Raw genomic sequence first — 22,742 nt, 5'->3', positions numbered from 1 at the left:
AGCCAGGAAACAGAAACAATGGATCAGCCATAAATCCCAACTAAGAGGACAGAGGATTGTTATCTCAAGCTGTTTTGTATGCTAGTTTGAATGTGTATGTTCCTGTTTTTAATTATTAAACCTATGGGTCCTCTGTGGATTCCCTGGGAGCATCTAAGTTCGGTTTCAGATAGGAAGCTGTCATGTAATAGTTTTGTCATGTTTAGAGGCTCTGGGGGTTTGGTTCTTTGAAAAAAAAAATATATTTATGGATGTTTTGTTCAAAGTGAGATAACCGCATTAACAAAACTTACATTTTTGCACATTGTGATCTTATTGGAAAAATGGTTTTCATCTGTGATTCACCTTTTCCAGTTTGATGATATTAATGATAAAGTACAGAAAACAATGTTTAAGTGTTAATATTTTGCATTGTGTCATCTCAAGCTAAAATAAAATGCATTTGATTTAGGGCTGTCAATTGATAAAAAAAATTGATATATAAATATTTGCTTAGAAAGGCCTCCAAAGAAAGATAATTTAATTTAAATGATACACAATAGTTCAAATAAATATAAATATAATAGATTCATATTATAGTGTATTATTGTGGCAGATAAGTAAAGCATTGATTAGGGCTGCAACTAAAGATGAGTTTGCTTAATCTAACGATTATTAGCACAATTATTTGACTATTCTGCGATTATTGCAACGATTAATCATTAGCTCTTAACTGATTATTGATTAACTGATTATGTCTTAAAAGGTTGTATTAAACGTGCTTACTAACAAAAAAGGACTAAATCATCTTTTAAAAATACCTCTGAATGACATTCACTGAATTAAAGGGAAAAATTATTTGTATTAAATTTAATCCAGTAAAGAAATTCACTGCAAAAAATCCTATTGTTATCAAGTGTTTTTGTCTTGTTTTCCGTTTAACATAGTCTAAAAATCCTTAAAACAAGATACATTTACTTGAGAAGCAACATATAAGCTATTTAGACTTGCTTTAAGTATATACTGTAAGTATATGTGTATTTTTCACTTGGCTATACTTCTGCGAGTGCAGTAAAGACAAAATATACTTATATTCAAGATCTATTCTCATAAAGCAAGTCTAAATATCTTAAATGCTGCTTCTCAGGTGAATGCATCTTTTTTAAAGGATTATTAGATATTTGTTAATATTTGTATTTTTTATATTACACTCACCTAAAGGATTATTAGGAACACCATACTAATACTGTGTTTGACCCCCTTTCGCCTTCAGAACTGCCTTAATTCTACGTGGCATTGATTCAACAAGGTGCTGAAAGCATTCTTTAGAAATGTTGGCCCATATTGATAGGATAGCATCTTGCAGTTGATGGAGATTTGTGGGATGCACATCCAGGGCACGAAGCTCCCGTTCCACCACATCCCAAAGATGCTCTATTGGGTTGAGATCTGGTGACTGTGGGGGCCATTTTAGTACAGTGAACTCATTGTCATGTTCAAGAAACCAATTTGAAATGATTCGAGCTTTGTGACATGGTGCATTATCCTGCTGGAAGTAGCCATCAGAGGATGGGTACATGGTGGCCATAAAGGGATGGACATGGTCAGAAACAATGCTCAGGTAGGCCGTGGCATTTAAACGATGCCCAATTGGCACTAAGGGGCCTAAAGTGTGCCAAGAAAGCATCCCCCACACCATTACACCACCACCACCAGCCTGCACAGTGGTAACAAGGCATGATGGATCCATGTTCTCATTCTGTTTACGCCAAATTCTGACTCTACCATCTGAATGTCTCAACAGAAATCGAGACTCATCAGACCAGGCAACATTTTTCCAGTCTTCAACTGTCCAATTTTGGTGAGCACTTGCAAATTGTAGCCTCTTTTTCCTATTTGTAGTGGAGATGAGTGGTACCCGGTGGGGTCTTCTGCTGTTGTAGCCCATCCGCCTCAAGGTTGTGCGTGTTGTGGCTTCACAAATGCTTTGCTGCATACCTCGGTTGTAACGAGTGGTTATTTCAGGCAAAGTTGATCTTCTATCAGCTTGAATCAGTCGGCCCATTCTCCTCTGACCTCTAGCATCAACGAGGCATTTTTTCCCACAGGACTGCCGCATACTGGATGTTTTCCCCTTTTCACACCATTCTTTGTAAACCCTAGAAATGGTTGTGCGTGAAAATCCCAGTAACTGAGCAGATTGTGAAATACTCAGACCGGCCCGTCTGGCACCAACAACCATGCCACGCTCAAAATTGCTTAAATCACCTTTCTTTCCTATTCTGACATTCAGTTTGGAGTTCAGGAGATTGTCTTGACCAGGACCACACCCCTAAATGCATTGAAGCAACTGCCATGTGATTGGTTGATTAGATAATTGCATTAATGAGAAATAGAACAGGTGTTCCTAATAATCCTTTAGGTGAGTGTATATTCGACATTCTCAGATAACAATTTTTTCTTCTGCAGTATAGCTGCTAAAGAAAATGTACTTTGTTTTAAAGGAGTTTTAGATATTTATATTGGATAACAAGCCAAAACAAAAACAAATCAAAAACGTATTTTGTTGCAGTGTGTACTGGGGCAAAGACTACCCTCTCTCACATTTCTGTTCACTTCAATCCATCTTTAACTCAAAAAAAAAAAAAAGAACTCTCTTATTAATAAAGCTGTGTATTGCCAATTTTCTTCACGATAAGAAATGCACAGTGACATATATTTTGATACAATAAGTCACGAGGCATCACGTTATAATCTAGCTGCAGCAAGCTTGCATGCTTAAGAGATGAGCGTCCCCACGAGTGTAACTCAGTCGGGTGCAGTTTCAATCTCTCCACCTTAGTTTGGTACATTCGCGCAACTTATAGAAGAGGCGCTGACCTCAAAGAAAAATGCCAGTTTCAGAGTTTGTAGTTATTTACATGACCTGCTTCCTTAGTATTTGAACTTTAATAAAGCTATAACACATTAAATATAACTGCATTAAAGATGTTTCCTTTAAAGAAGTCCGGCTCTGCTTATTCCACAATGAGAGTACTTCTGTATTTCCTTATTATGTATTTTTACATTTACATAATTCCCTCATACTTTGTGATCTACATCACCTGAAGCTGTGAAAGTTTAGAGTGCATCTGGACTGTGAGCTGTGTAATTCTTCCTCTCCTTAGTCAGGCGCGAGCTGCAGTGCTGCTCTCACGCATCATCATTACAGTTTAATGTGATCTAATTTTATGTTAAATGAGATCAAACGACTATTCGACATCTAACATTATTGTTGACAATTTTGTATTGTCGACGTCGTCGATTATGTCGAATAATCGTTTCAGCCCCAGAATTGATTTAAAAATAACAAAAGTGTCTTTTTACAAGTCAATTTGTTGTTTGCTTTATTCCCATATCATTGAAAAAGCCACAGACCAGAACAGTCCACAGCATTACATTTTGCAGTTGATTTTGTCAATCTGTTCTGTTTTCAATGGATGCGTTCTTGTATTCTTTCAGAGCTATTTTGAATTGCCGGTCTATGGACATATGCGCAAGACGAATTATATTGGAGTGTCTCACTGGTGTTCATTCTGTGTCAAGTTTATAGTTAAAACTTTGATAATCGTGTTGCAAAATTCCTGCAGTCTGTAAAGCTTCATCCAGTTGTTAAGAATACATCCTGTGTGAGTGGCTTATTTTCTGTGGCTGTGTTGCTTGTGAGGGTTGTTGAGGCTGGCTGACTGCCTCCTTCTGACAGGGTTTGTAAAAACACGATGTCGCATGCATTTCAAGCTTGAATTGCTTGAATTGCTTGAATGGTATGAAAATATATACTTTTATTAGAGAATTTACATAAGGGTCAGGGAACATAATTAATTGTGTTGTTTTTTTTACGCATTATCTTTAGAGGGATAATTAATCACTCCAAATTGAAGTGTTAAATTGACAGCCAAGATTTTAAGACACGTTGGGACATAATTATGCCAACAGAACAGTAGACGGGTTGACAGTTTTAATGTTTAATTTGACATTATACGTCTAGTGCTTAAGGTTGTGAAACTGTAAGGTGCTTCTTAGAAATAGAATTGAATGTTGATATTTCTACAAATATCAAGTTTTGTTTACTGTTCAAAAATCGTTGTAATAGGGTTGACATTTTAAGATTTTATTTTTTAAACAAGGGACAACCCCTTTAATACAACAAAGCAAAGCATAACAAAGAAAAGCAAAACAAGAAAACAAAATATATTTTAAAATGTTTCCATATATTTTGTTTCGAAGTTGACCAGGTAGGACAGGTCATAAACAGGTCATAAAAATCTTCTTGATGAAAATGTTTTATAATAAAACAAATTTATAAATATATATATATATATATATACACAACGGTCAGCCACGACATTAAAACCAGACGGGCTGGTTTGAGTATTTCTGTAACGGCTGATCTCCTGGGATTTTCACACACTCTGGAATTTACTCTGAATGGTGCCAAAAACTAAAAACATCCAGTGAGCGACAGTTCTGTAGATGGAAATGCTTTGTTGATAAAAGAGATCACCAGAGAATGGCCAGACTGGTTAGAACTGACAAAGTCTGTGATAACTCAGATAACCACTCTGTACAATTGTGGTGAGAAGAATATCATCCCAGAATGCTAGAGATGCAGGTTGCCACTGTTTTGGTAGCACAAGGGGGACCTACACAATATTAGGCAGGTGGTTTTAATGTTGTGGCTGATCGGTGTATATATACTTTCAGCACTAAAAACACAAGAATGGACATGTTTATGATATAACACGTTGAAGGATAGCAGTAACCTTGTTTGTTATTGCGGTTGGTGATGATGCTATGGAAATTATTGCAAATTGTTTAAAGTAGTCCTGACATGCAAAAAACCTTGACCTTATTAAGTCATTTAGCAGAAAAGCATCAAAAGGGTCATCCTGCAAATCATCTACCATTTGTGTCATAAATAAATACTTTAGCAATATTAAAAAAGACTACAACAATGTATAACTGAAAACAACTTTACTCATAGAATGAGTAAAGTAAATACAGACATTTCTACAAACATCAACAGTAAGCCAGTAAACTTATTTCATTCATCTATATAGAACTTAATAAGGTCAAGAGTTTTTGCATGTTAGGACTACTTTAAACAATTTGCAATAATTTCCATAGCATCATCACCAACCGCAATAACAAACAAGGTTACTGCTATCCTTCAACGTGTTATATCATAAACATGTCCATTCTTGTGTTTTTAGTGCTGAAAGAACAGCCATGCTCGTGACGTTTGTAAAACGTTGGTTTGAAGGGATAGCTCTCCCAAAAATTACAATTCTGTCATCATTTGCCCACCCTGATGTTGTTCTAAACCCATATGACTTACTTTTTTCTATGGAACACAAAAGGAAGCATTAAGCATAATGCTAGGGGCTAACAGCCTCAGTTACCATTCACTTGCATTGTATTCAAATAGAGCAGCTTCAAAATTCTTGGAACGACATGGAACGGGTGAGTAAAAGATGACAGAATTTTCATTTTTGGGTGAACTAACCATCCCATTTTGTGATGTCGATTGAGTAACTAAGCTAATAAGACTAACCGATTGCAGTTAACCGTGACAGAAAGCAAAAGGTAGCATCTAAATGTCACGTTTTCATGTCAACTGTCCGCCGCATAATTTCCCCACCAACCGAAGCCCAGTCGCACGTGTCAATAATTAGCGAGTTTGTCTTTGAGATCCATGGCAATCTGCTGTCAGTCTTCAGGAAAGGTTAAGGGGGTGCTGGGATATCTTCCTTGATGGCGTTTTATCATGCGAGGCATGCCCTGTTTCCTGATGAATATATTAAAAATTATTACTGTGCAAACAGACTTTCTAATTACTGACCTGCTTGCCATTGTAGTCTCCATTCTTTCTTCATGTTTTCTCTCTCTCTCTCTGCCTCACTCGCTCTTCATGCCTTGTTTATTTATCTGTACCAGTGAATACAGAATAGTCAGAGCAATGTCATTTCCATCCACATGAAAATGGTTTTAAAAATGCCTATCTTGCCTATTATACAGTGTTATTACATGTCTATTTTTTTAATCATATCTTTAACCAATGGGGAGACCCTTGAGAGGGTGAATATCTCGTCTAGTCTTCATGCACTACCTAATGTGAGAAAAGTGTTTTTGATATGGCTTGCTTTAATTTGAGAAATTGGCCAGAGCAATAGAACAAACAGAATTGTCTTGTGTAAAATCACAAATGAGATCTCTCAATTCTCCATTGTTTCTCCTACAGCAGTGAGATTAAATTAAAAGCAAATGGGGACTTTTGCTCCTCCTTCTCAGATTTGTCTCCTGAGAAAAAGACTAATAATCTCACATGTGTATACTCTAGAGTCTCAGAAGACATCCCAACGATGTCTCAAACTGTGCTCAGATTTGCAAAGATATCAATGTCGGCAATCAAAATTCAGAACTTTCATGTATGAACATTTCTCATCAAACTCTACCAAGTCCAATATATATTTACACACATATTATATCATGCTCAGTGCTTACTTTTTAATACATATAGTTTTTTTGTTGTCACACTATGCGCCTAGACTTGTATGGGGTATAGGTGTGTCTAATATTTGAAGGAATGAAGAATACCACACTTTCTCATGTGAGAAGAAAAAATAAATAAACTTGGCAAACGCTATCAAAATTTCAAACATGCATTTTATTAGCTTTCTTTTATGTTTGTGCTCATCGTCGCAGTTGTGTAGAATGTGTAAAATGAGGAGGTTGGAAAACGCTTGCATTCCTCTCCATTTCAGATCAGCTTTTGTTGTAGTTCCTTCTGAGCAGGTTTCTCAAGATAGAAAGGCACAAATGTATCTTTTTTTTGTCTTTTTTAACATACACCCTGTCATTTGCATGCGTATGACGTGAGCCGTCATGTGTGCTGTGCCAAACGTGTTATTAAAGTCACCTTTTTGCCAGCACATTCCGCCCGGCCCACTTCACGCAAAAGGACAATCCAGTTGTTTACTCTATGGCTGAGATGTTGCGCAGGGGTTTGATCAGGGGAGTTGATAGGAGCGGCAATTTAAAGAGAGGACACTGCAGCTCCCAACAAAAACAATTAAAGTAAAATGAAAGGCAGCCCCTAAGGGTTAAAAATAGAAAATTAGCAACATGGATGCTGGAATGCACGGCTCCCCCTCATCCCAAACTTACGGGGCCTGCATTGTTATGTACGATCTGATCTGCCAGTTCCTCCTCTAAGCTCCTTGTCACATTTTGACTTAATGAAGTGCAACTTAGAAGGGAATTGGGTTCATCATGCTAGTCGCACGATGCTCCCTTGTTGTAGCAAACAGGGGCGATGTGGGACCGGAGCGCTACAGCGCGAGTCGTTATCATTCTGGTCAGTCTGTTTAACACAAAATTAAACAAAGAACTAATTAGTGCCTCATGAATTAATAACTGCACTGTTGCCGAGTAGAAGTTAGGTTGCTGAGGGGAGATATAAAATAAGTAGGAAGATCAGGTTAGAATTATTATTACTTTTTCGATTGCCTGTGCTCTCAAGGTTAGGAAACTTTGCGAGTTGCCACAGTCTCTTAGTTGTGTGTTTGTTGCCCTATGTGTATGTGTAAATTTATTCTTTACAGGATATAGCTGACAGATGGCTAAGCTTAAGGACATCTTAAAAGATGAGCCTGTCCAGTAGACAGTTAACTTAACTTAACTTAACTTAACTTGACTTAACTTGACTTAAAATGGTCAACCAGCATCTCATTGTAGTAAACTGATAATAATTTGAATTAAAAATGTAAGATAAAAAAAATTTGGCTCGTTAAAGGTTTTGTATTGTTGTTTTGCTTTGCTTTGTTTCGTTTTATCAATGGGGTTTTCCCTTGTTTTAATAGAGATGGTTCCTCAACATTTTGGTCGATTTTCCCAGAAGAGAAAGACTTTATTTTAAAAGTGTATATCTGTTAAATGTTCATTTTGTCAATGTTTAGGACTACACATACCACTACACTACTAGCATATAATGACCTCAAACCTGACAGACATGGACTAAACTCCAATTGTGATTTAATGGTCTTTAAACATAACATAATGTGAATCAAGCTATAGGAAATGGTTAGATAACATTGAAACACATTTCTGTGTTTTAAGTTATTGAACCACGGGCATAACTAAGAATAACTCTACTATGTGCTCAACTCATAGTGTTAAACAATGCTTATCTCTTGGTATCTCGCTTTCTCATACACGCTCAGTTAGGCTCTGCTGTTTAAACCACATATATCAGCAGACATCTCATCATGGATGTTTGCTTACAGAAAATCAGAAGAAAGTGGTCACAGTTGGCTTGGCTTTACTGCCCACTGTAATATGAGTGTTGTGCTGGCCTTGGTTAATGCATGCCGGCCAAGGTCATACTGGCTAATAAAATCCTCCCTCAATCAGATTTTAGGATTACTGATTCTAAGTAAATTATCATCGGCAAGCCGCGTTAAAATATTTGCAAAAAAACTGGTTAACTGATGGCACACCTGCTCTCCCAGGCTCACTAGAGCAGTGCATGGGGATTTAGGGGGGTTGGGGTGGGCTTCTGTCACCTGTCAGTCCCCACCAATGGCGACACCATACAGTAGCATTCTGTGTGTACGCAATGGGTCTTGGCGGGGCTGTTTGACAGCCTTGAACACTTTTGTTCAGTCAGCACTGAGTATATGCACACAGAATGCTAAAGGGGACAGCATATCTATGCATTTAGACAACTCAGGCAATATATGGTCTGTGTACATATGCGTGTGTTTATGGAGTGTTTTATTTAATGTCTGATAAATAGATGTTTGTATTTGATTTACTCTGAGTCTGACAAATTTTTTTTCCCTTTATATCTTGCAGATGAATTAAGCCTGTGAGTGGAGCGACTTGTTCTGTCAGAGAGAGAGAGAGGTAGGGTAAGCACAAATGCTTACTAATGAATCCCAATGTCTGTTCAAATGTATTTCTCAACTTTTTATTGTGGTTAAGATAGTTCACCCTAAAATAAAATAATAAAATAAAATCTGGCATTATTTACTCACTCTCATGTCATTCCAAACCCCTGTTTCTTCCATGGTGCACAAAAGGATAATTTCCATATAATGAAATTGAAAGGGAACTGAGCTTTTGAGCTCCAAAATTACAAAAAAGCCCTATAAATTGTCATTCAAGTAGTCCTTCTAAAAATATTTTCCTTTAAATAAAATATGGCACCATTCTGTGTGCTGTGTGAAATTTGACGTCAACGATATTAGGTCACAAGTCACATGTCGACCAACGATAAATGCTGTAAATGTCATAAAATGATGTTAATGCAGTTCCTGTCTTGTCCATACTGCTCTTGGTGTTTAAGAGCTTTGGTGGAGATAACGATTTTCAATGACTAACAACTAAATTTAAAAAGCTATAATATGCTGTCTGAAGACTTGGAATATAGAACACGAGTCATTTGGAACACTTTTAAGGTACTTTTTTGTCATGTTGGAGCTTGTTAGCCCCAGTCCCCATTTACTATTATTGTATGAAAAAGAACAGCTAGGATATTCTTCATAAATTCTCCTTTTGTGTTGTCCATTAGAAAGTAAGTCACACATGTTTGCAGCACATGAGGGGGAGTAAATGATATTAGAATTTTCATATTTTGGTGAACTATTCCTTACACGGTAATACTCACATTTTTACATTTGAGTTTGCTTTGTTAAATGTGCATGCAGCTTAGCAAGCGTTTTCCATTATCATCACATTCAGCACTTGACAGCTACCATCCTACTAAGGATAAGATGCCACACATCATTAATACAACTCATGGAACTTTGAGGACAAAGTTAAAAGTGTAAATATCATTCTCTGAAATGAATGACACTGTTTTCCATGTCTAAGACAGTGGCTTTGCCTCTGGCTTCTGAGTCAGGAACAATCCTAGCAGGAAGGAGGGATGTTGTGTGTTGTCTCATGTCAGTCTTGAGGTCATCTTCATGACCAGGAGGTGCTGGCCTGACCATGATACGCGGCTCACAGAAAGCATCACTCCTTTGTCCTGCCAGTGTCTTTCAGCACAGGGTCAAATACACACTTGCAGCATCAATCATGGGCAAACTACATCTAAACAATGTGCTGGCACCCACCGGCAGTCATGCATGGCTGGGCATGGAATGGAGAGAGAACAGCTCAGATCATGCTCTTTGTGTCAGTCGAAATGCGGATGAGATGTTCTCTGATACAAATATCCTTGTTCTTTAGAGGCTTTTTAAATCTCATTTTCCTCCTGGATAAAACAGCTTTTGTTTAATGGAATTGTTCACCAAAAAAATTATAATCATTTACTGTCCCTCATGCATGTATGACTTGATTTTCTTTTCTTTATAGAACATAAAAGGTGAATTTTTGAGAATATTTTGTCCACTTCTTTTTTCCATATAAATTAAAAGTGAATGAGGACTAGGGCTGTCAATCTCCAAAATGGAAAAAAAGTACCATAAACATATCATAAAATTGGTCAAGACATCTCGTGCACTATATTCTTTAGTCTTTTTTTGCTACTTTATGATTCACTGATCAAATTTACTTCTAGTGCTAACTATTGCAGCTGGATCATTGAGTGATTGAGTTAAACTCGAGAGCTGGTTAAATCTGATTTATGAATGAATCATTTTGACTGGTTTTGTGAACTGGATCAACTTATTCATTGGAAAGAACCTATTCATAAGAGCAATTCATTCATGAATCGGGCATTGCTACTTTGCAATGAACTCTTGTGCATGCCTAGTTCTTCACGTTACTCCAAAATAACTATTGTATGTCTTCAGAAGACTTGGACTGTTGCACACAAGTGATATAGTCTACTGTTATGATGTTTTACTGGTGTTTATTTGTAATTTTGGAGCTTGACAGCCTTAGTCCTCATTCACTCATTATAAAGAAAATAGTGGCAATGATGTTCTTCAAAAATGTCCCTTTTGAGTTCCACTGAAGCAAAAAAGCCATACACGTTTGTAATGAAATGATCGTGAGAAAATAAAGAACTATTTTCATTTTGGGGTGAACTATCTCTTTAAAATGATGTTTTTATACTTCTTGGCCAAATAACCCAGATGCTTTAGGGGTTCCTCTTTTCATTCAGAAAGAGGATAGCGTGCCAAGCCAGGCAGCCCCATCATCATGACCCAATTCTCTTTCTCTCCTGCAACATGAATGGCTGGAGTATAGTTAGCTTAATTGGGTTTTGATATATTTAATTCGGCTAATCAGCCCAACTGGCTACGACATGGGGCCTGCATGCCTTTTCCCTTTCCGCAAAGCTCCCAGAGACCAGGCGGGTGCAGCGCAGAAGCCTCCCAGAATGGATTCCCTCTCGAACAGTGGGAAGAAAATTAAACTGCCAAATTTGTTTTTGTTGGTTCAGGCCTTCTGTGGGGAGTTGGAAGGCTTTTAATTGCACTTGCTGTGAAGAATTGGATGAGCTGTTTTTAAGACAACAGAAGCGGGCAGCTCCCTCTATTTAGACTGCCGAACTGGGCCGTATTCAGAGATCGCTAGGGTCAAATGCAGAGCAAAGACAGATTGTGCAGACTACTCTCTGTTATTTAAGTAATTACAGACATTAATATATTAAACACTCTTTTATATTGCAAAGAGAGCTTGTCTAAGTATATGCTGAGCTGTAAATCAACCGTTAGATTGTCAGTTTACTCAGCCTCTTTTACTTCGTTTTTTATGCTTCTTTTCCCTGCTGAGAGTTTAAAACAGCCAAAGCTGGTTTACTTTGTCTCCAAGCCTGGTCAGGCTGGTCTTTTTGTCTGGTTAGCAGGTCATACTGGGAGATCAGCTTAATACAAATTAAACCAGCTTGACCAGTCTAGGGGACCAGTTTAAAACAGCTAAAACTAGCTTGGCAAGGCTAAGAGACCAGCTTAAAACAGATAAGACCAGCTTGTCAAAGCTAAGAGACCAGCTTAAAACATCTAAAACCAGATTTTCAAGGCTAAAAGGCCATCTTAAAACAGCTAAAACCACTGTGGCAAGGCTAGAGAACCAGCTTAAAATAGCTAAGTCCAGCATGGCAAGGCTAAGAGACCAGCTTAAAACAGATAAGACCAGCTTGTCAAGGCTAAGAGACAGCTTAAAACAGCTAAAACCACCGTGGCAAGGCTAGAGAACCAGCTTAAAATAGCTAAGTCCAGCATGGCAAGGCTAAGAGACCAGCTTAAAACAGATAAGACCAGCTTGTCAAGGCTAAGAGACAGCTTAAAACAGCTAAAACCACCGTGGCAAGGCTAGAGAACCAGCTTAAAATAGCTAAGTCCAGCATGGCAAGGCGAAGTGACCAGCTTAAAAGAGCTAGACCAGCATGTCCAGGCTAGGAGACCAGCTTAAATCAGCTAGACCACATTGACAAGGCTAATAAACCAGTTGAAAATAGATTAGACCAGCTTGGCAAGGCTAGTAGATAGCTTAAAATAGTTAAGACCAGCTTGATTAGGCTAGTAGACCACCTTAAAACAGCTATGACCAGCTTGACAAGGCTAAGAGGCCAGCTAGAAACAGCTATGACCATCTTGGCAAAGCTAGGAAACAAGCTTTAAACAGCTAAGACCAGCCTGAAAAGGCTAGGAAACCAGCTTAAAACACCTAAAGCCAGCATGGCAAGGCTTAGAAACCAGCTTAAAACACCTAAAGGGTAGGAGACCATCTTAAAACAGCTAAGACCTGCTTGTCAAAGCTAGGAAACCAGCTTGAAACAGCTAGACCAGCTTGGCAAAGGTGGTGGACCAACTTATAAAAGCTAAGATCAGGCTGATAGACAGATTAAACCAGCTAAGACCAGCTCATATTGTATTTTTTTACTTCATATATCATGTCAAACTGTGACAAATAGCCATCACTTCTTTTGTGCGCCCTACCCTATGAACGTTTTCTCTTTTTCCCTCGATTTTTTTGACCCTTTGAATTTTTTCCAGTGTGTCAAAACAAGAAGAGGCTACATGGAAACGGCAGCCCTGTGTAAATATTTATGATGTAACATCTCCATGTGAATAGACTTTCCCACTAGCCCATCCATCAAACCGCCACCTCCTCAAATCACCCCCTGGAACCCCGCAACACCCAGCCGCCACTCAGGCTGCAGGAAGCCAAGACAGGAGCATCGCGTTCCCCTTGTGCTCAAAGTAATTGTTTTTCTTTTGAAGCAGGGCCTCCAGGCCGCCACATCTTTTGTGACTGCCATCCCTTGCCTTTCACTAGCCTCAAAACTTCAAAGCCCTTGGCCTTTTGTCTCAGTAGTACGTCCACTGGCCCCCAAAATGGTGCAACAGGGAAATGTGATGTAGGTCAAATTTCAGCAGTTGCGCTTGTAAAAAGTGAAATTTCTTAGTATGTCAACGGAAGGCCTTGGTTACCTCTCATGCTGTTTAGCTCTTTGCAGTTCTACAATTAACACTTTTTATCTGGCAAATATGATTCTATTGTCTTTGGCAAGTAAGTAAAACATCAACAAAATGCATGGCTTAAATGGGTAGTTTAACAAAAAATTAAGATTCTGTTGATCAAACCTCTATGATCTTCTCTTCTTGCCATGGAACACAAAAGGAAATGTTTGGCAGAATGACAGCCTCAGTCACTATTCACTTTAATTGTAGGGAAAAAGATGCAATGAAATTGAACTTTAAGAAACTAACATACTGCCTAACACCTCTTTGTGTGCTCCAAGGAAGGAAGTCACATGGATTTGAAACAACATGGAGTGAGTAAATGATGAATAGATATTGGCAGGTGTGGCAAAATATCAGTTTTGGACTCTTATTTGTTTTTTCATCATGCTAAATTATTCTGATAATTGTACGTAATCCCAACGATTTCTAAAAGCAACATTATGGTGCCTTATGAAAGCATCATGTACATGTTATGTATTCATGCTTAAACAATCATAGGCTTTCATGAAACAAATTCTCATTACTTAGAGTGCTCAGCAACGACAGCAGGCCATTCATGTGTACATCTAAATTAGCAAACACTCTTGAACCTGGGAACTGTTATAATTAGAGCAAGTTACATTGGAACCAATGTATTGTCTGAAAATGTCCTAGGAATTTACCGCTTTGCAAATCCTTATGTCAACCATGCATTGAAAACCAGAATGAGCACAAAAAGATATAGTGACCGCAAGCATCTTTGTGCAGAAATTAATCTATTGCATATGGGCCTGGTGAGACAGGTGTGGTTTAAGTTTTTGTGTCTTGCCGGACATGGTGGATTACTGCCTTTCTTGCTTTAAGTAATTTCTCTCTACACTGGGTGGGAAATTAGGTATTGCAGCGTATCTCAATGGAGCAAGGTTACAGTGCCTATTCATGCCTTTTTTATCAGAACAGGCGGTTGCTAAGATGTAATTATTGTCGTCTCTGCCTGAAAGACTGTTCTGAGGACTGAAAAGGTAATATGGATTATCACAATAGTTGTACAGCTCAATACTGCTATCTAACTTTATCCACTTATCTGCAATGATGGAAATCCTTTGTGTTATGTAGCGGTGTAGCATCTTTCAAAATAATAAAGGCCATTGTCTCTCTGTTGAAGAGAAGTGATTGTCTTTTTAATTTCACCACAGTTTTATTATTGTTAATATTAAAGCTGTGACTGCTCAGTGCAGAAGGAATTGAAATATTGGACTGAAAACATGCCTGGAAAAAACAACGAGCCAGAGAAAGATGCGGAATGTGGCATAGAAATTTAGGGGGCATATTCAATTTTGGACACTATTACTACTGTCGCCCTGTTTACACTTGGTAGTTACACCCATCTAGGGCAATCACAAGTAGTCTGATAAAACAGATCATAATTTGCACCTGGTTGAGGGGTGGGTCAATGATTTCATGACATCACAAAAGGCGTTTGTGGCGTAGTGCTGATTATCACAAAAATGAATATTACAAATTGAGGTTACAGTTTGGCACTTACAAGAGAAGTGAATTGGATCAATTTTTGGAGGGTTTATAGTCAGAAATGAAGTGTATAATTTTGCCTCTGAAAGTGGTTTGAGTGATCGGATCCACAAACCATTTTGTACCGCGTTTACATTTGTATTTATCGCTGTCCACTTGTGATCAGATTGCTCAAAATGTATATTAATAGCAGGTGTGAAAAGGGTCACTACAAAGACAGAAATTCATTGTATAGTTCTCTTGTCATTATTGTGGTGTAAGGGGAATAATATAGTTTTCGAACAAAAGAGAGCTGCTCTTTTATCTTTATCTTTCTTGTGTGTGTATGCATTTGTGCGACACAAGGACAACTGGTGCTTTGAAGAGCATATAAAGAATAGACAGCACTCTTTTTTACCTCTTTCTCACATATTTTGAGTGGCTCTTCTCTCCTGGAAGATCCATTGAAGCTTTCAATACCTTTCTCTCCTTCTGTGTCCCTGCTCCTTTCTCAGTGAGCAGGAGGGTTTTACTTTACCCCTTTGTCATCCTAATTGATTGCATTAACCTTTTGAGTATTGAATTTCCCCTGCATCACACAGAGCACAATGTGGAATATTATCATAATCTCTCCTAGTAATGGACACAGGGCAATCAACGATGCTTTAGGAAAAGTACATCTTTGAAAGATGGAAAGGCATATTATTTTCAATCAAAAGGCTAACTTGGACTGGCAGGTTTTAAGAAACTTTGACACTCTCGTGAAGGGGATTATGTCTTTTAATTTGCCCTACAGTTGACATTTGGAACTGTGCAGTCTTTAAAACATAAGCCTGGTTGTCTCATCTAAAGCATTTTTCCTTACAATCACTTTTAACTTGATTTTATATATATCGGTATGTATGAAGAAATACAAATGTTATTATTACATCATGATGGCTCTTTTTTGGGCGTTTTAATCTTGAAGTAATATACTGTATATCAATATGTATTTTTATATAAATGTTTATACCCAGATATACTTACATGTATTAAAATAAAGCAGTTGCAAGCGGCTGTGCAATTTTACCCAAAAACAATGTTCAATAAATAGTTATTGATAAATAAATAGTTCAATAAAACATATATTGATAACATATATGAAGAATTCCTGGATAATAATCAGAATAAACAATTCTTCAACCAAGTAAAATAGTTATTTAGCCTAATTATAGGCAGCTTATGGGCAAGTAATGTAGCAACTTAGAAAGTTCACTTTTGTGTTAAATTACCAAAAATATTCAGTGGTTATAAGGTTGAATATCACAAAACATGTCAAGAATGTTTCCATGTAAATAGAAAGAAATTCTATTTAAAAAAAAAAAAAAAATATATATATATATATATATATATATATATATATATATATATATATATATATATATATATATATATATATATATATATATATATATATATATATATATATATATATATATATCATATTTTATTATATTAAGGTTTTTACATTGTGAAATTATTATTTTGTGAAATTGCGAAATTACTATTTTTCTTCTTTTCACCGTTGATTAAATGTCCTACCTCCTCGCATTCACAAGCTGTTCGTGCAGTACATCCAATATTACTTGTTTAAGTAATAAAAGCTTTAATCTGATTAAATGTTTTGGCTCTAACTTTCAGTCTAATGTACCGTCACAGCAGGCTTGTTTTGAATAGAAATTCTTCCATATAAGTTTTAAAGTCAAAACAATGTATGAAAACATACTATTCCATGTGTACAATGCGTGACCTAATACATAGAAATGTGCTGTATGCTTTTGGTGTGTAATCATTGGTGCGTTATTATAATAAGGAGCTTCCTGTGTTGAAAAAGTGGCAGTGGATGTCTATTGATATGATAATTTGTGTTTGTGTTGGTGTGGGCGTACGGTCTGGCCACCCGCTCACCTGAAAAGACCCCTGCAGTGTTTTTCTCTTAGTGCTAGTTTGAAGTCCTAGAGGTCATGAGATATTGGCTTTAAAGACAAGATTAGCCCTTGGTGTACTTTGCAATTGCCGGGCCGCATGGCTTTAATCCCCTTACCGTCTTTTATGCTGACCTGTCAGTGTTTAGAGGGATGTGTAAGTTCATTTTCTGGTAGATATCCTCCACGAGGTGCTCAAACATGCACATGTACATCATCATATCGGTGACTTGGCCAAAGGGGATATTTCAAAGGGGTAGTTCACTCAAAAATGAAAATTCTGCAACATTTACTCACTCTTACATGGTTTGGAACCAGTATGATTTCTTTGTTTTTTGTTGTTGTTTGTTGTTGAACTCAAAATAGGATTTTATGCTATTTTCCATACCATGAAAGTGAATGGTGACAGAGGTTTTCAAGCTCCAGAAATAGCAAAAAAAAAGCCCCCTAAATGCATAATAAAAGTAATCCATATGACTTGTATACTATATTCCAAGTCTTTAGATGCCATACGATTGCTTTGTGTGAGGAAAATACCCTAATTCAACTCCATATTCACTGATAATCTTCCCTTCTGTCACAGATCTCAAATCTCATTCACGTTGCTCACTGTTCTTTTGTCATATTTGGATAAAATTAAATTTCCCAGATCACCATTGCATAGAAAAGAGCAGAGCGAACATTCTACTAAACGTCTCGATGTGTGTGATTGATGACAGAATTTTTATTTTGGGATGAATGGTTCCTTTAATTTAACTGAATGTTTGATTCTTTTCATAATTCATCACCAATAGTTGCAATGTATATTCGATACTGCCTCAATATGATTACCTTACATGAATGACCTTAAACATCTCTGAACAAAGCTTTACCTCACATCACACTCATCAATTCATGTCAAATAGGGACACAAATGCTAGGGAATGGTACAGTATTAGTACTGCATAATGCCTGGCTGATGCTTTTGATTAAAATGGATAAAAGTCTATGCTTTGTCATGGCCCCGCATTGGAAGAATAATAACATAAAAAAAACATCCTTTCAACAAAAACACAGCTTCTATTAGTGATGGGGCATGGCTTGTTGAATTTCAGCATCCTAACAAAAGGCCACGTTTGTGTATAAAGCTGCTCTGCTCGCAGCCACCTGGCTTCTCTCTCACTCTCTTTTGTATTTCAGGATTTATTCAACAAAACCCTGAAAACTAGAGCACTGGAAAAAGCTAAACTGACTTTTCAGGTTTTAATGGGAGAGTAAACAGCAGTACAAAGCATAAAATTAATTGATTGTTTAGCAACGAGGAGTCTGTGTTATCGTGTTTCCATGGTAATGTAAAATTATTATCTGGTTGCTTAGATGAATTGAACCAAAACAGCCTTTAATTCATACCAAATCTATTATGATATGGTTTTTTTAAATAGATAAAAAAAATCAATTGAAAGATGCCCTTATTGTCAGGCAGAGCAGACTTATGATCAATAATCATTGTAAACAGGGATACTGTGGCTTGAATTGATGGCTTCAGGTTTGACATGCAAAGATATCGAATACTTGTATTTATAGAAAAAATGCTCCAATGATGAACAGTGGTGCCAATATCTTAATTCTAGACAGCGATAGGTCGCAGGGGCCATTCACATTAGTTACATGCTACTGTACATAAACTGCAAAACAAAATGGAGGTTTAGGTGAACGATTAGTCAAGGTCAATTAATAAGATGAAAACACTACACTGTGACTCATCTCACTCCTGGGTCCACCACCACTGATGTCCATTTAATGAGGGTCCGGTCCATTCACTGATTTCATACATGATCATGTGATACACCTGCCACAATACAGTAGAGTTTCACACAAATGTTCAATATCAGGCACAAGAACAGTTTTTTTCCCTCAGGCTAAAGAGGATTTGGAATAATATACTGATTTTTCTCTTATGGAAAGAAATTGGTACTTTTATTCACCAAAGTGGTATCAACTGATCACAATGTATAGTCAGGACATTAATAATGTAAAATATGGGGGGCCTGGGTAGCTCAGCGAGTAAAGATGCTGACTACCACCCCTCGAGTCGTGAGTTTGAATCCAGGGCATGCTGAGTGATTCCAGCCAGGTCTCCTAAGCAAACAAATTGGCCCAGTTACTAAGGAGGGTAGAGTCACATCACGCTCAGTGGGCTGCGTGGTTGTGCGTGCACGTTGCGGAGAATGGCGTGAAGCCTCTACACACGCTAGGTCTCCGTGGTAATGCGCACAACAAGCCCATGATAAGATGCGCGGATTGACAGTCTCGGAGGCGGAGGCAATTGAGATTCATCCTCACTACGCTACCACAAGGATTTAGAGTGCATTGGGAATTGGGCATTCCAAATTGGGAGAAAAGGGGAGAATTTTTTCTTAAACTACTTCAAAGAGTTCTCATCAAAAAATCCTCCATGTGCAGCAATGACAGCTTTGCAGATCTTTGGCATTCTAGCTGTCAGTTTGCCCAGATACTCAGGTGACATTTCACCCCACACTTCCTGTAGCACTTGCCATAGATGTGGCTGTCTTGTCGGGCACTTCTCACACAACTTACAGTCTAGCTGATCCCACAAACGCTCAATAGGGTTAAGATCCATAACACTCTTTTCCAATTATTTGTTATCCAATGACTGTTTCTTTGCCTCTCTAACCTTTCAAAAGTGTCTTTTTCTTTGCAATTCTTCCCATAAGGCCTGCACCCCTGAGTCTTCTCTTTATTGTTGTACATGAAACTGGTGTTGAGCGGGTAGAATTCAATGAAGCTGTCAGCTGAGGACATGTGAGGTGTCTATTTCTCAAACTAGAGACTCTGATGTTCTTATCCTCTTGTTTAGTTGTGACCTTCCACATCTCTTTCTGTCCTTGTTAGAGCCAGTTGACCTTTGTCTTTGAAGACTGTAGTGAACACCTTTGTATGAAATATTCAGTTTTTTGGCAGTTTCAAGCATTGCATAGCCTTCATTCCTCAAAACAATGACTGACGAGTTTCTAGAGAAAGTTGTTTCTTTTTTGCCATTTTTGACCTTATGACATGCCAGTCTATTGCATACTGTGGCAATTTAAAAACAAACACAAACACAATGTTAAGCTTCATTTAACAAACCAAATAGCTTTAAACTGTGTTTTATATAATGGCAAGTGATTTTCTAGTACCAAATTAGCAATTTAGCATGATTTCTCAAGGATAAGGTGTTGGAGTGATGGCTGCTGGAAATGGGGTCTGTTTAGATTTGATCAAAAATGACTTTTTTCAAATAGTGATGTGCTGTTTTTTACATCAGTAATGTCCTGACTATTATTTGTAATCAGTTGAATGCCACTTTGGTGAAGTACCAATTTCCTTCCGAAACAGCAAAATTTGATTATTTGTCCACCAGTGTAAATATTTTGTCTTAATTCTATATACTAGATATATTTTCTATTCACTTTTTATTTTCATTCTCTTTTTTTTTCATTATCTCTATCTTGTTGCTGTATTGTTTGTGCACTGGAAGCTTCTTTCACCAAGACAAATTCCTTGTATGTGTAAGCATACTTTTCAGTAAAGCTAATTCCGATTCTGAATATATTGCAATTGCACAGATCAAGGTCACCCTGTCGATCTAGAGTTATTTTTAAACTCTGACAGTGAAAATCCAGTCTGGGTGTCAATCCTACATTCAGTAGATTTGTTTCCTTTTTTTGTAATCATAGCGAAGCATGCTGCGCATACTATTCATTGTGTTCTCTGTGGGTTGGTCCGTCAGAGCACACACAAACTCTCACAATTGTGGTGGATTTACACTCAAAAAATATTTTAGCCTATTTTCAAGGTTTATCCATTTCAATTGAATAAAACATTTCCATCTAATTTAATTGCCTAATCTTTAACTTAATAAAATGTATAAATCTTACAAAATGCAAGTTTTATTAATTACATTTTCTTCAAGACTATTCAATTAAATTAGATGGAAATTTGTTATTCAGTTGAAATGGATAAATCTTAAAAATAGGCAAAAAAATTGTTTTGAGTGTATAAAGGGGAACAAGCCAGAGAAAAATGAAACATTGAGAAGTTTTGGAGGTCTGGGAGTAAGTACATTAGAGGAACCTATTCATTATTCCAGTCTTTGCTGGCTGACAGGCTCCTTCTACATTAATATCAATTATCTTTTGATAAATTGCACAAAACGGTCTGCACTGCATCGGTTTTCATATATTTTAACTACACTGTCAAAACTACTCTAGCAGCAGGGAGGTCCTGCCATTTTATGATCTTAAACCATCTCAACCCCTGACTTAAAGCCAGTTTAAGTTGTGTTTTGGATGCTTGTCCTGACATTGCAAAATATATGTTTCTTTCTCAGTATTTTTGTCTTGTTTTCCAGTAAAAAGTATCTTAATACCTTTAAAACAAGATGCATTTGCTTGACAATCAACATGATGAATGATATAAAGTCTTGTTTTCAGAAAAATCTAGCCAATTTAGAGAGGTTTATGTTTAAACAAGAAAAAAAAAAAAAACACGATTTGTCGATGGGATAGGAAAAATAATTCAAAGGGAAAACAAGTTTATTTTTCTTAACCCCAAAATTTTAAAGATAAAGGTACTTGATACATTCTCTTCACAAGTACAAGATTGCAGACACTTCTAACTACGCAAGCTTGATGTCGTGTGTTGCAAAATGTGCCAGACCACAATTCATCACACAATAAAAGTACGTGATGCATTCTCAAATGGGCACTAGACATTAGTGTGAACTGTTCGTTTTCACAGTAGGTTTTATTTTTTAAGCTGAACAACTGTATTGGCGAAGCAATATATGTATAGCAAATAATAACAAATCAAGTTTAATGGCACAGACTTTTGACGGTGATGGTAAACTTGAGTACTGAGGTTTCTTACTGCCACGGTAATGCGAGAACACGTTAAGCATGGACTACACGTTGGCAATGTGGTGGCCAAGCTCTCACATCTGCGTTTGCATACTTGCGTAAAATATATTTCTGGCCTTTCACTTAAAACAAGAAAAAACATTGCCAATGGGAGAAGAAACTGGTCACTCCTTTTCTTTAAAAAAAAAGGGCAAAATTCTGTTACAGTGAGGCACTTGGAATGAGGCACAATGGAAGTGAATGGGGAAAATTTTTAGGGTGTTTAAAGGCAGAAATGTGATGCTAATAATTTTATTAAAGCACTTATATTAATTCTTCTGTTAAAAGTCATGTATAATTTGAGCTGTAAAGTTGTTTAAATTGTAATTTTTACAGTTGGTTTATGGTTTGTTGACATTACATAGTCATGGCAACAAAGTTGTAAAATTGGATATAACTTTACACAGAATCTCCCCCATTCACGTCCATTGTAAGTGCCTAACTGTAACTCAAATTTTTGCCTTTATTTTTTTATTTATTTAATTGTTTTTTTTTTTTTTTTTTAGAAAAGTAGGGACAGGTCAAATATTAAATTTTTTTGGTAATCAATATGATGTCACAAATGCTGTCGGTTGAGCTTAACTTGTAGTGAACCCGGAATATTCCTATAAGTAATATTCTCTGAAAAGAAGATTTATTATCAACTTATTATCTTATTATTAAGTTTATTGTGTATTAAGGATGTTTTGATATTTTTACTGGAAAACAAAGCAAAAATACAGATTAAGAAAAATACATTTTTGCAGTAAATATGTTGCTAAGTTTTTATTTTCTGTGAGAAGCATGACTATGCTGGCATGCCAGCTAGACCAGCACCAAACCAGCACTTACCAGTGTAATCAAGCAAAGACTGGCAAGGAAATTCATCATGTATGATCATCCTCAGATTAGGTGTTTGAGGTCAGAGCTGG

At 37.0% G+C, this 22,742-nt stretch overlaps 1 protein-coding gene across 4 annotated transcripts in view; it reads left to right on the top strand.

Moving 5' to 3' along the window:
• Positions 1-22,742, top strand: part of casz1 (castor zinc finger 1) — a 270,853-nt gene that overhangs the window by 137,570 nt on the left and 110,541 nt on the right. For 3 of the 4 annotated variants that reach the window (XM_052105243.1, XM_052105240.1, XM_052105241.1), the window contains one exon: positions 8,875-8,925. The gene's annotated coding sequence lies outside the window, so the exon portion shown is untranslated. Of the gene's footprint in view, positions 1-8,736; positions 8,760-8,874; positions 8,926-22,742 lie in introns of those variants that run through there. The other variant, XM_052105244.1, reaches the window with a different exon arrangement.

This window comes from Xyrauchen texanus, chromosome 35 (assembly GCF_025860055.1).
Source record: "Xyrauchen texanus isolate HMW12.3.18 chromosome 35, RBS_HiC_50CHRs, whole genome shotgun sequence".
NCBI lineage: Eukaryota > Metazoa > Chordata > Actinopteri > Cypriniformes > Catostomidae > Xyrauchen > Xyrauchen texanus.
This window is presented reverse-complemented; position numbering and strand designations above follow the sequence as displayed.